A 9,961-nucleotide genomic window follows, 5' to 3' on the forward strand; every position below is an offset into this window, starting at 1 on the left:
GGGTAAGTATTGGTGAAGGAATGAATTTGGAGGATAAGGAAGGAGGACCAGGGGAGGGGAAAATCAGTGAAGAGTCTCAGGGGACTTGGAAGGATCGGGTTTCTGCTGAGATGTCATTATCAGAGGTCCCCCTCGACCTTGGATGTGCAACAGCACTCTGTTGGTCCTCTTGAGAACCTCCCCCGCCTACCTCCCCCATGGTGCTTGTCACCAGATTACACATTTATTGTATATCTATCTATTTATTGTTAGTCTCCTCCACCAGGGGTATAAACTCCAGAAGTCTCTTTTGTTGTCTCGTGCATCTCCGGCACCTAGAACAGAGCTTGGCAGGCAGCAAGGCTCAGTACCTACATTTGAACAAATAATTGAATATGAGAGAGTGATTCCACGCATTGGTGGCAATGGAAGGGCTCAGGAGAAAGGCTTGCAGGGGTTCTCAAACTTAGGGCGCCCCTCTCTCTCTCTCTCTGGTTCAAAGTGCAGATTCTCTGTCCCTGGTCCTGACCGGCTGAATCAGAGTCTCGGGGTGGAATGCGGGGGCCTGCCTTTACTAGCAGCTTGGGTGGTTCTGGTGCAGAGGTTCTGAACTCCACACTGAGACATTCTGGCCTTGCCTTATAGAAACAGATGGATCCTCTCAACCATTCTCACTTCTGGAATGGACTTCTCTTCACTTATGTCAGGATCACTTTGTAATATCCAAGCACTCCATATATCAGCTCTTCATGTCTTAAAAATTTTTTTTAATGTTTATTTTATTTTAATTTTTTTAACGTTTATTTATTTTTGACACAGAAAGAGACAGAGTATGAACGGGGGAGGGGCAGAGAGAGAGGGAGACACAGAATCGGAAGCAGGCTCCAGGCTCTGAGCCATCAGCCCAGAGCCCGACGCGGGGCTCGAACTCGTGGACTGCGAGATCGTGATCTGAGCTGAAGTCGGACGCTTAACTGACTGAGCCACCCAGGCGCCCCTGTTTATTTTATTTTTGAGAGAGAGAGAGAGAGAGAGAGAGAGAGAGAGACAGAGAGAGTGAGCAGGGGAGGGGCAGAGAGAGACAGACACAGAATCCAGAGGCTCACAGAGCCCTACGTGGGGCTTGAACTCACGAACTGTGAGATCGTGACCTGAGCTAAAGTCGGACACCCAACCAACTGAGCCACCTAGGCTCCCCAGCTCTTCCCGTCTTTATATATCACCTTGGGGAAGCCTGCCGAGAATAACTTGATGAAAAATAGGAGAGAATGTTCTCCAAACTGTCCATCCCAAGATGGCGCTCCTGGGCTCCCCAAACACGTTTGCTTGCTTGCATGCTATGAAAATACTGAATTTTTACCTTTAGCCTTTTACTGTGTTGGATAGTGTCTAGTCTCTTAATTTTAAATGATCCTGTGTGTTTGGAGCGCCCGCTTGAGAGAGTAAGCTTGGGAGACAGGGATTGCAACTTGGACTTCTCTTCTTCCCTTTAGGTCAGCTGTCCAAGTGATGCTCCATGAATGCTCTTAACTTACTGACCAATTAACAGCCACAGCTGGGCACTGAATCTGTGCTTGAAACGTGAACATGGCGATGACTGCAGTAATAGTAACAGCTTGTTGGATATGCAACCTCCGTTTCCTCCTTTCCAGAAGCTCGGTGAGTTGATGTAAGGAAAGAGGAATTTTCCTATTGTTACGTAACTTCCCCTTTCTCTTTCCTCCTCTTTGGCTTGCTTCCCTGCCCCACAAACATTAATTACCTGTCCCTAAAGGAATATATCATTGAGTCTCAAGAGCACATGCCCTCAGTATGAATGTTTAGTTGGATTTTCAGGGAAAGCAAAGGCTGGGGTGGGGGTGGGGGGCTGACGCTTTTGCCTTTGCTGACTCACCTTACATTTAAAGCATAAACTGGCTGGACAGATGGCTCTTGCCCTCTGATTTTCAGAAATGTTATTTTACTCCTAGGCTCATCACTGATGATAGAGTAGTGGCAAAAATGAAAGTTAGGACCACCCACCCTGGCTGTCGCCTGTTGCTGATGGTGGCGGTGGTGGTGTGTGAAAAGGCTTCTAACACCTTCCAGCCCCAAACCAAAAACTCTTCCTGTCTTTCCAGTTTCTGTTGCTGGCCCCTGCATCCTCCCAGAGCCTTATTCTGAACACTAGAAGCCAACTTTGATTCCTTCTACCCCTGAGTGCTTGCGACATCCAGTAGACCCTACCTTCCCTGTCTCTTTCCCAGTGTCTCTGCTGTCATAGCAATTCTGAGCCACACCATTCCCTAGTCTGCAACCCCCTACCCCCATTCATGCCACACATCATCAACAACTTAAGCTTTCTCAAACAACTCTCTGGTTTCAAAGTCTCCCAATTTTATGCACAAAAAGACATGTAGACTCATCAGCTTGACTGTCCGTACCTTCCAAAAGAGGGCCCCAACCTACCTGGCCTAGCCTATCCCCTATACAGTGGCATTTTCCTGCCAATGAGTATTTGCTCAGGCTGTCTCTATGTCCAGGAATGCCTTTCTTCAGTGTCTTATGTCTGTAGAAATCTCTTTCACTATTTTAGGCCTCATAAAGTAATCAAAAATGGGGCTTTCAGTTTAGCAAATCCTTATTGAGTGTTCTAGGCATGGTGCTAGGCATTGAAGATTACAGAAATGAGTTCAGTGTCTATTAGAGAGTGATGGGGGCTGTAGAATTCAGTAAAGCTGATCGTTTCAACAATGCAGATATCTGTAGAAGGACACAGAAGGGGTATCTGGCTTGGACCTGTTTGTGGGGTAGGGATGGTGGGGAGACAGGGAAGTTGATACAGAGGAAGCAATATGTGGGTGGGCAGGTGATGATAAGAGGGTGGGGATAAGCCAAAGGAGGAGGCAAAGTGAGTGAACATCAAGGGGCTGTGAAGAGGTCCAGCCAGTTGTTCAGTCACATAGGATATCTCTGGACAGGCTACAGAGAAATACTGAGCCTCAGGCCAGTTCACTGAAGAAAGGAAGAGAGAGTCTCTTGATGCTCATTGGATCCAATTTATCCCATGGGGCAAGAAATCCACACACTCATGTGGCCTTTTTGGGAAGCTGCTGGGGAGGCCAGATCCCAGGCCCTATCCTATGGAGCCTTGTCCAAGTGTAGACGTGATGAGAAGAGCAGCGTCTTAAGGAGTCTGGTGTGGTCATGGACCTGGGTGGTGGAGCCACGGCTCCTGCCATGGCAAGTTGAATGGAGGTCATGCCTGACCTCAACCTCACTCCAAAAGAGGCAAGGTAGCCAGCACTGGGGCAGTGGAGGCTTTGGCTGTGGTAGTGGCGGCTGGGCTTTCCAACAGGTAGAGCACCAACTGTGACTAATACAATCCACCCCCTATACTTACATCTTCCCATGATGGCTGGCTTCCCATTCTATGCTATCTGGCCTCAACTTTTGAAAAACAAGGCTAATATAATAGGGCAGATTTAAAGAGGGCAAGTTCAAGAGCAGAGAGATTAGCTAGTAGGCTACTGCAATAGTCTTCACAAGAGATGATAGACATCTCAACTAGGACAGTGGTAGTGGCAATGGAGAGGAGAAAAAGAACCAGATACGTATTTGGAAGATAAAGTGCACCAGATTTGGTGATTGATGAATCCAGGGATGCTATTAACTGAATTGTGTTCCCCTATAATGCGTGTTGAAGCCTTAACTCCCAACATGATGGTGTTTGGAGGTGGGGCCTTTGGGAGGCAGTGAGATTTAAATGATGTCATGAGAGCAGACTCTCATGATGGGATTAGTGTCCTTCTAAGAAGGGGAAGAGACACCAGAAAGCTTGCTGTTTCTCTCTTCCTCTTTTTTCTTTTTCTCTCTGCCATGTGAGAACAGAGCAAGAAGGTATCCACCAGCAAGTTAGGAAGAGGGTTCTCACCAGAACCCAGCTGTGCTGGTGCCCTGATCTCAGGCTTCCAGATTCCAGAACCACCAGAAAATTCACTTCTGCTGTTTAAGACAGAATACCATCTATGGTATTTGGTCCTGGCAGCCTGAGCTGACTGATACAGGGCGGTTGAGGGAGAAAGCAGAGTCTAGGTTGCTTCCAGGTTTCTACCCCAGGGTATCTGGAAGGAAAAAAATGCTGATTCCGCCATGTGAAGTGGAGAAGCCGGAAGTTTTCCACTAATGATTCGAATCAGGAGTAAAACCAAGAGGATGAGGGGGGCGCCTGGCTGACTCAGTCTGTAGAACATGCAACTCTAGATCTCGGGATTGTGAGTTCGAGCCCCACGTTGGGTGTAGAGATCAGCTGAAAAATAAAATCTGTAAAACAAAACAAAACAAAAACGAAACAAACAAACAAAAAACCCCAAGAGGATAAAGCCACGCTTTTCTAATGGCGCAAACGAAATTCAAAAGTCAGAATAGGAAGATGTGGCTGGCGAGTTTTTATACACATTAATAGAGAAGATTTTAAATTCCAGTTTGTCTAGTTACTTCTTTGAACTTACTTCTTAAAAACAAATTGAGTGTCTTCTCTAGGGGGTTAAGAGACAATCTCACCTTATGGTATGCCAATCTGACAGCTGTTAAGGGCAGACATTATCTTTTGTTTCACATTTACCGCCTTACAGAGTGGATTGAAAAAATAGATATATAATCATCCGAGCTGAGAAGCTCTTTTTTAGCTCTGAGAGTAGGAGGTAGATTGGCGTGCAAGAAATTCTGGGTTCATTTGGCAAGTGTATGAAGAGTCCTGTCGATGTATTGTCCTGTTACGCTCCGTGAACACCAAGTAGGCTTGTGGCCATAGCAAAACCGTGTCTGAGGTCAGGAGCCTGTGGAGCAGTGGATGTGCCTCCCCCAATATCTCCCTTGAGCTTATTTTAAAGGGACAGATTCCAGACAGGCTGTTGGGATCCACAAACGGTGTCAAGCCATTCTTATGATCACGTATCTTCTTGTGTCTTCTTCGCAAAGTCGCGCTGTTGTGTCTCTTTCAGAGCAGGTCGTAGAAAAAAATATCCTGCAGGCATCGTTTTGGACATCTCGCCTTGAGATTTCCAAGTGGCTCTAAGTGCTTTTTTTGTTTCCATGGAAACCAGCAGTGTTTTGAAGAGGCGGTGACAGGTTCAGCACATATCAGCTACCATGGGGAGCGCGCGTCAGTCTATCGGTGGGAGTCAATGGCAACATTACTGCGTCCCGAGGCTCTCTCTGACCCGGTCAACTTGACCTTGTAGAGAAAGAGAAGCAGAGTGATGGAGATGAAGTCATTTCTTTCACCCCAGCATTCTGGGCCTGGAGACTGTTCCTCTCTACCTCACCAAGTCGCTCCCACTCATCTCGGTCCTACTTTTAAGCCACCAGCAGAACAGGTGCGGCGGCTGCTGCCTGTGAACGTGTGATCGCAGCGCTTGGACCAGCCGGCTCTGGCAAGGGGCGGTTCCATGCCCATTGGCTGGCATTTCCTTCCTTGTGGAATTCATTCCCGGGAGCCCTAGCTTGTCTTGCTAGGGAGTTTCGGGTTGCGTTAGTTCTTCAAGAATTCATGAGTTTCACATATTGGTGTGTGAGGGTGAGAGAGGGGCATACATTTTTCACAGCCCCTGAGGTCCTGCTAGATTTGGGGAGACATTCCCAGCAGGGGTATGACCCACCTGCAAAAGTCCAATTACGGGTGGCCTGGGGATGGGGCATTTTCAGAGCGAAGCAGTGTGGACCCTCCTCTCCAGCTTCCTAATGAGCTGGGTGTGGCACAGTTTTAAAAAATAATAATAATAATCCTCAATGAGACTCAGCAAAAGACATTGCTACTGTCACAAATGCAAATGGAGGCACCTGTATTTGTTTGGTCTGGATTTTACCAGCCATCTGGGCACAGAAGAAAGACCTTTGTCTGTCTTGTCGTCTTAGACCTTTGTCTAAGACCTTAGACCTTAGACCTTTGTCTGTCTTGTCGTCTATACTCTTGTCTTAGAATCTGCAGGAGATGCCGCGTGTGCTCAACGGCCCTTACCATTTCTCTGCACCTGTGTTCCTTGCCCCGAGGGATTTCTCCGGACAGCCCCATCTGTTGGCACCGGTGACAGGCCAGCAGTGTCAGGGAATTAGTGCCCTCTGAGAGCGGCCCTCCCGCAAAGACTGATGGGAAGGGAAAAGCAATTATCTCTGCTCTCTCCCTGTTTGGGATGCAGAGACTAAGGTGGGTGTCTATACTGGCTCCCAGGGTTCCCAGGTGGAAAAGAATAGCATGAAGCAAGTTACACGCTTGTTTGCTGCACTTTATACTGACCGCCTCTCTTTCCCTGCCTCATTTCCCTCCATACCTGTGGATACGTCCTGCACGGGCTTTTTGTATATTTATTTTTACTTTATTTCCCCACTGTTTGTTTTCATTGGTGTGAAATTCACACACTAACATAAACTTAGCCATTTGAAAGCGAGCCATTCAACGGCATGCAATACGTTCACAGTGTTGTGCAACACTGTGTCTATCTGAAGCCCGAGCCATTTTATTTATTTATTTATTCATTTATTTATTTATTTTTATTTTTTATTTATTTTTTATTTTTTTAATGTATGAAATTTATTGTCAAATTGGTTTCCATACAACACCCAGTGCTCATTCCAAAAGATGCCCTCTTCAATGCCCATCACCTCCTCTCCCCTCCCTCCCATCCCCCATCAACCCTCAGTTTGTTCTGTTTTTTTTTTTTAATTTTTTTTAACGTTTTATTCATTTTTGAGACAGAGAGAGGCAGAGCATGAACGGGGGAAGGGCGGAGGGGCAGAGAGAGAGAGGGAGAGGGAGACACAGAATTGGAAGCAGGCTCCAGGCTCTGAGCCATCAGCCCAGAGCCCGACGTGGGGCTCGAACTCATGGACCGCGAGATCATGACCTGAGCCGAAGTCGGCCGCCCAACCGACTGAGCCACACAGGCGCCCCCAGTTTGTTCTGTTTTTAAGAGTCTCTTATGCTTTGGCTCTCTCCCCCCAACCTCTTTTTTTTTTTTTTTTCTTCCCCTCCTCCATGGGTTTCTGTCAAGTTTCTCAGGATCCACATAAGAGTGAAAACATATGGTATCTGTCTTTCTCTGTATTAGCCATTTTAATCACCCCAAAGGAAAACCTCATACCCACTACACAGTTACTCTACCTCACCCATGGATTTGTCTGTTCTAGACATTTCCATAAATGGAATCACATAATATGGTACTTTTTGTGCCTGGCTTCTTTCACCCAGGGTAATGCTTTCTAGGTTCATCCACATGGTAGCATGTGTTACATTTCATTCCTTTTCACAGCCGAGTAATATTCCATCGCATGGATATACCAAAATGTATTTAGTCATTTGTCTATGGATGGCCGTTTGGGTTGTTTCCACCTTTTGGCTATTGTAAATAGTGCCATTATGAACCTCCACGTACAAGTATCTGTTTACGTTCCTGTGGTTTTTTTCCAATGTTTATTCACTTTTGAGAGAGAGAGGTGGGGGAGGGGGAGAGAGGGAGGGGGGCAGAGACTCCGAAGCGGGCTGTCAGCACAGAGCTTGATGTGGGGCTTGAACTCACAAACTGTGAGATCATAACCTGAGCGGAAGCCCGAGGCTCAACTAACTGAGCCACCCAGCCGCCCCTGGAAGTGGGTCTGGTGAAACGTGTCAACTTAACATCTTTAATGATAACACCAGACTAGAGTAGGGGCGCTTACTAGGGGCCCCCGGTTTCACGCACAGTCTCACCGAATCCCAGGATGACCCTGTGTAGCACAGGCGCCAGAATCCACAGCCCCCCCTTCTGATCGTCCTCAGAAACCACCCCTCACTCTGTCGGTCCACCTGCTGAGGTCGTGCTGGCCCCAGCGCCCAACACCAGCGAGGCACCAGACCAAGGCCCTGCAACCAGACTTGCAGTGATTGGCCAGGGCAAGGCACGTGATCCAGGTTGGGCCAATGAGAGCCCGCCCCTGGGCTCCCTGGGCTCCTGGGACCGAGGCCTCCGGCTTTGATCGCAGGACTCGCTGTCCTCTTACAGGCCCCCGAGAAAGTACCGCCAACTCGTTGCGAAGGCGCGTCGTTTGTAAGCTACGCCCTGATTTCAGACGCGTTCAAATGCGAAAAGAGAAAATTCCTTCGATTGCTGGCCATCTTGCCCTCCCCGGAGAACAGCCTGTCTGAGGCGTTGGCTGCGTTTCCGGAAGAGAGTTGCTGACTCCCCACACGTGGTTGCCTCTTTTCTAGTGGCCCAGAAACACTCACTGGGAGGCCGCTGGCTGGAGCTCTGGGTGCTTATGAAACAGACCCAGCCTCCCCCGGAGACGTGCTGAAAATAAGTGCTCCGTGCTCGCATACCCATCTTTCCTGACAACCAGGGTCTTCTGGTTCCCTGACTTCGCAAGGACCGCGTGGACCCCGTTCCGCAGCAAAGGACAGCAGGAGAGGCAGCGGGGCGGTTCTCAGGGGCCGGCCTGTGATGGATGAGACCTTCCCTTGGGGACTGAGGTGGTGGTCAGGGCACTGGGAAGGAGGTCCCAGGAGCCACGACCCCCCCCCCCCCCCAAAGACCCCCACGCTCAGGAATCTGACTCTTTGAAGGGTGACCATGTAGCTGTGTGACCTTGGACCACTTACCCAGCTTCTCTGGGCCTCAGCTTCCCTTTCTCTCCTGGTTTGTTATTTTCAGGTTGCTGGGAGGATTAAACCAGATTATCCGTGCAGAGGTCATTGTGACACCAGGCACAGTGTGACTGTTGGCAGTCACGCTTCCCAAGGTTTTCCAGCCCTTGCTTAGATGGCCAGCCTTGAGCCCGGGGATGTCTGGCTTTCTTGCTGTGTTCTTAATATCTCCCCAGGATCTTTTCACAGCCTTGTCCCGTTTCCCCTCTGTGCCCCTCTTGTCACGCTCCTAAACTCACAGCTAAATTGTGACAAGAGGGATTTGTGGCAAATGGCTCAGCAGGATTAAGAGACCACTTCTCAGCACATCTGCTGCACATGTTGACTCCAGAAAACAAAATTGTCACCAGCTCTACTCCCCTCGGTGGTTACAGCGGGTGTGGGAGGGGAACCAGCCAGAGGCAGGTCTGCCCACACAACCCCGGGGCTGTGAGTCTTTTTTGAAAACGCAAAGCCTGGGAGTGGGGCTTTTGTTGCAGGTGCTGCCTGTTCCCCAGGTGGTACTTTGCTCTTTTTGTGGGAATCTCAAAGGTCAAAAGATTTTTCTAGCAGAGGTGGACGGCAGAAAAAATCCAGCCGTGAGAATGTGAGAATGTGGAGAATTTCAAGGCAGCTCACAACGCGAGCAGCCTGACAGCCAGGTCCCTGGCAGAGGGGGCTGGTGCGGGGTTGCGGGTGGGGGTGGGTGCTCCGGTCAGGGGCGGCATGCAGACAGAGACCACGAGAGAGACAGCGAGAGAGACAGAGGCAGAGGGAAAACAGAGACACAGAAACAGGGAGGAGACAGAGGCAGCAAGCAAGGAGACAGAGAAACACACAGGAAAAGGCAGGGAGAGAAACTGAATGAGATTCAAAGCCACAAAGAGAGACAGAATCAGAAGGAGGGAGAGAGATCACAGGAAAGCAAGACCAAGAAAGAATAAAAAACAGAACCGAAATGAACCGGGAAGAAGGGAGTAAAGTACCCGTTGACTTTATAGGGCAAGACAAGAGGGGCCCCTCAGTGACTCAGTTAAGCGTCTGACTCTTGGTTTAAGCTCACATCATGATCTCGTGGGACATGGGTTCCAGCCCCGAGTCACGTTCCACAGCTGGCGGAGTGGAGACTCCTTGGGATTCTCTCGCTCTGCCTTTCTCTCTGCCCCACCTCGCTTGTGCTCTCTGTGTCTCTTAAATAAATAAAGTTAAAAAAAAAAATGAATAAAGGGAAAGAGAAGAGAGACCTGAGAAAGCAGAGGAGAAAAAAGGTGGGAGAGAACTTGAGAAGAGGCTCCGAGAGCGGGGAGAAAAAGGCCAAACGAAGACAGAAAGGAGGCAGGGAGGAGG

This window comes from Acinonyx jubatus, chromosome D3, assembly GCF_027475565.1.
Source record: "Acinonyx jubatus isolate Ajub_Pintada_27869175 chromosome D3, VMU_Ajub_asm_v1.0, whole genome shotgun sequence".
In the NCBI taxonomy this organism is placed as follows: domain Eukaryota; kingdom Metazoa; phylum Chordata; class Mammalia; order Carnivora; family Felidae; genus Acinonyx; species Acinonyx jubatus.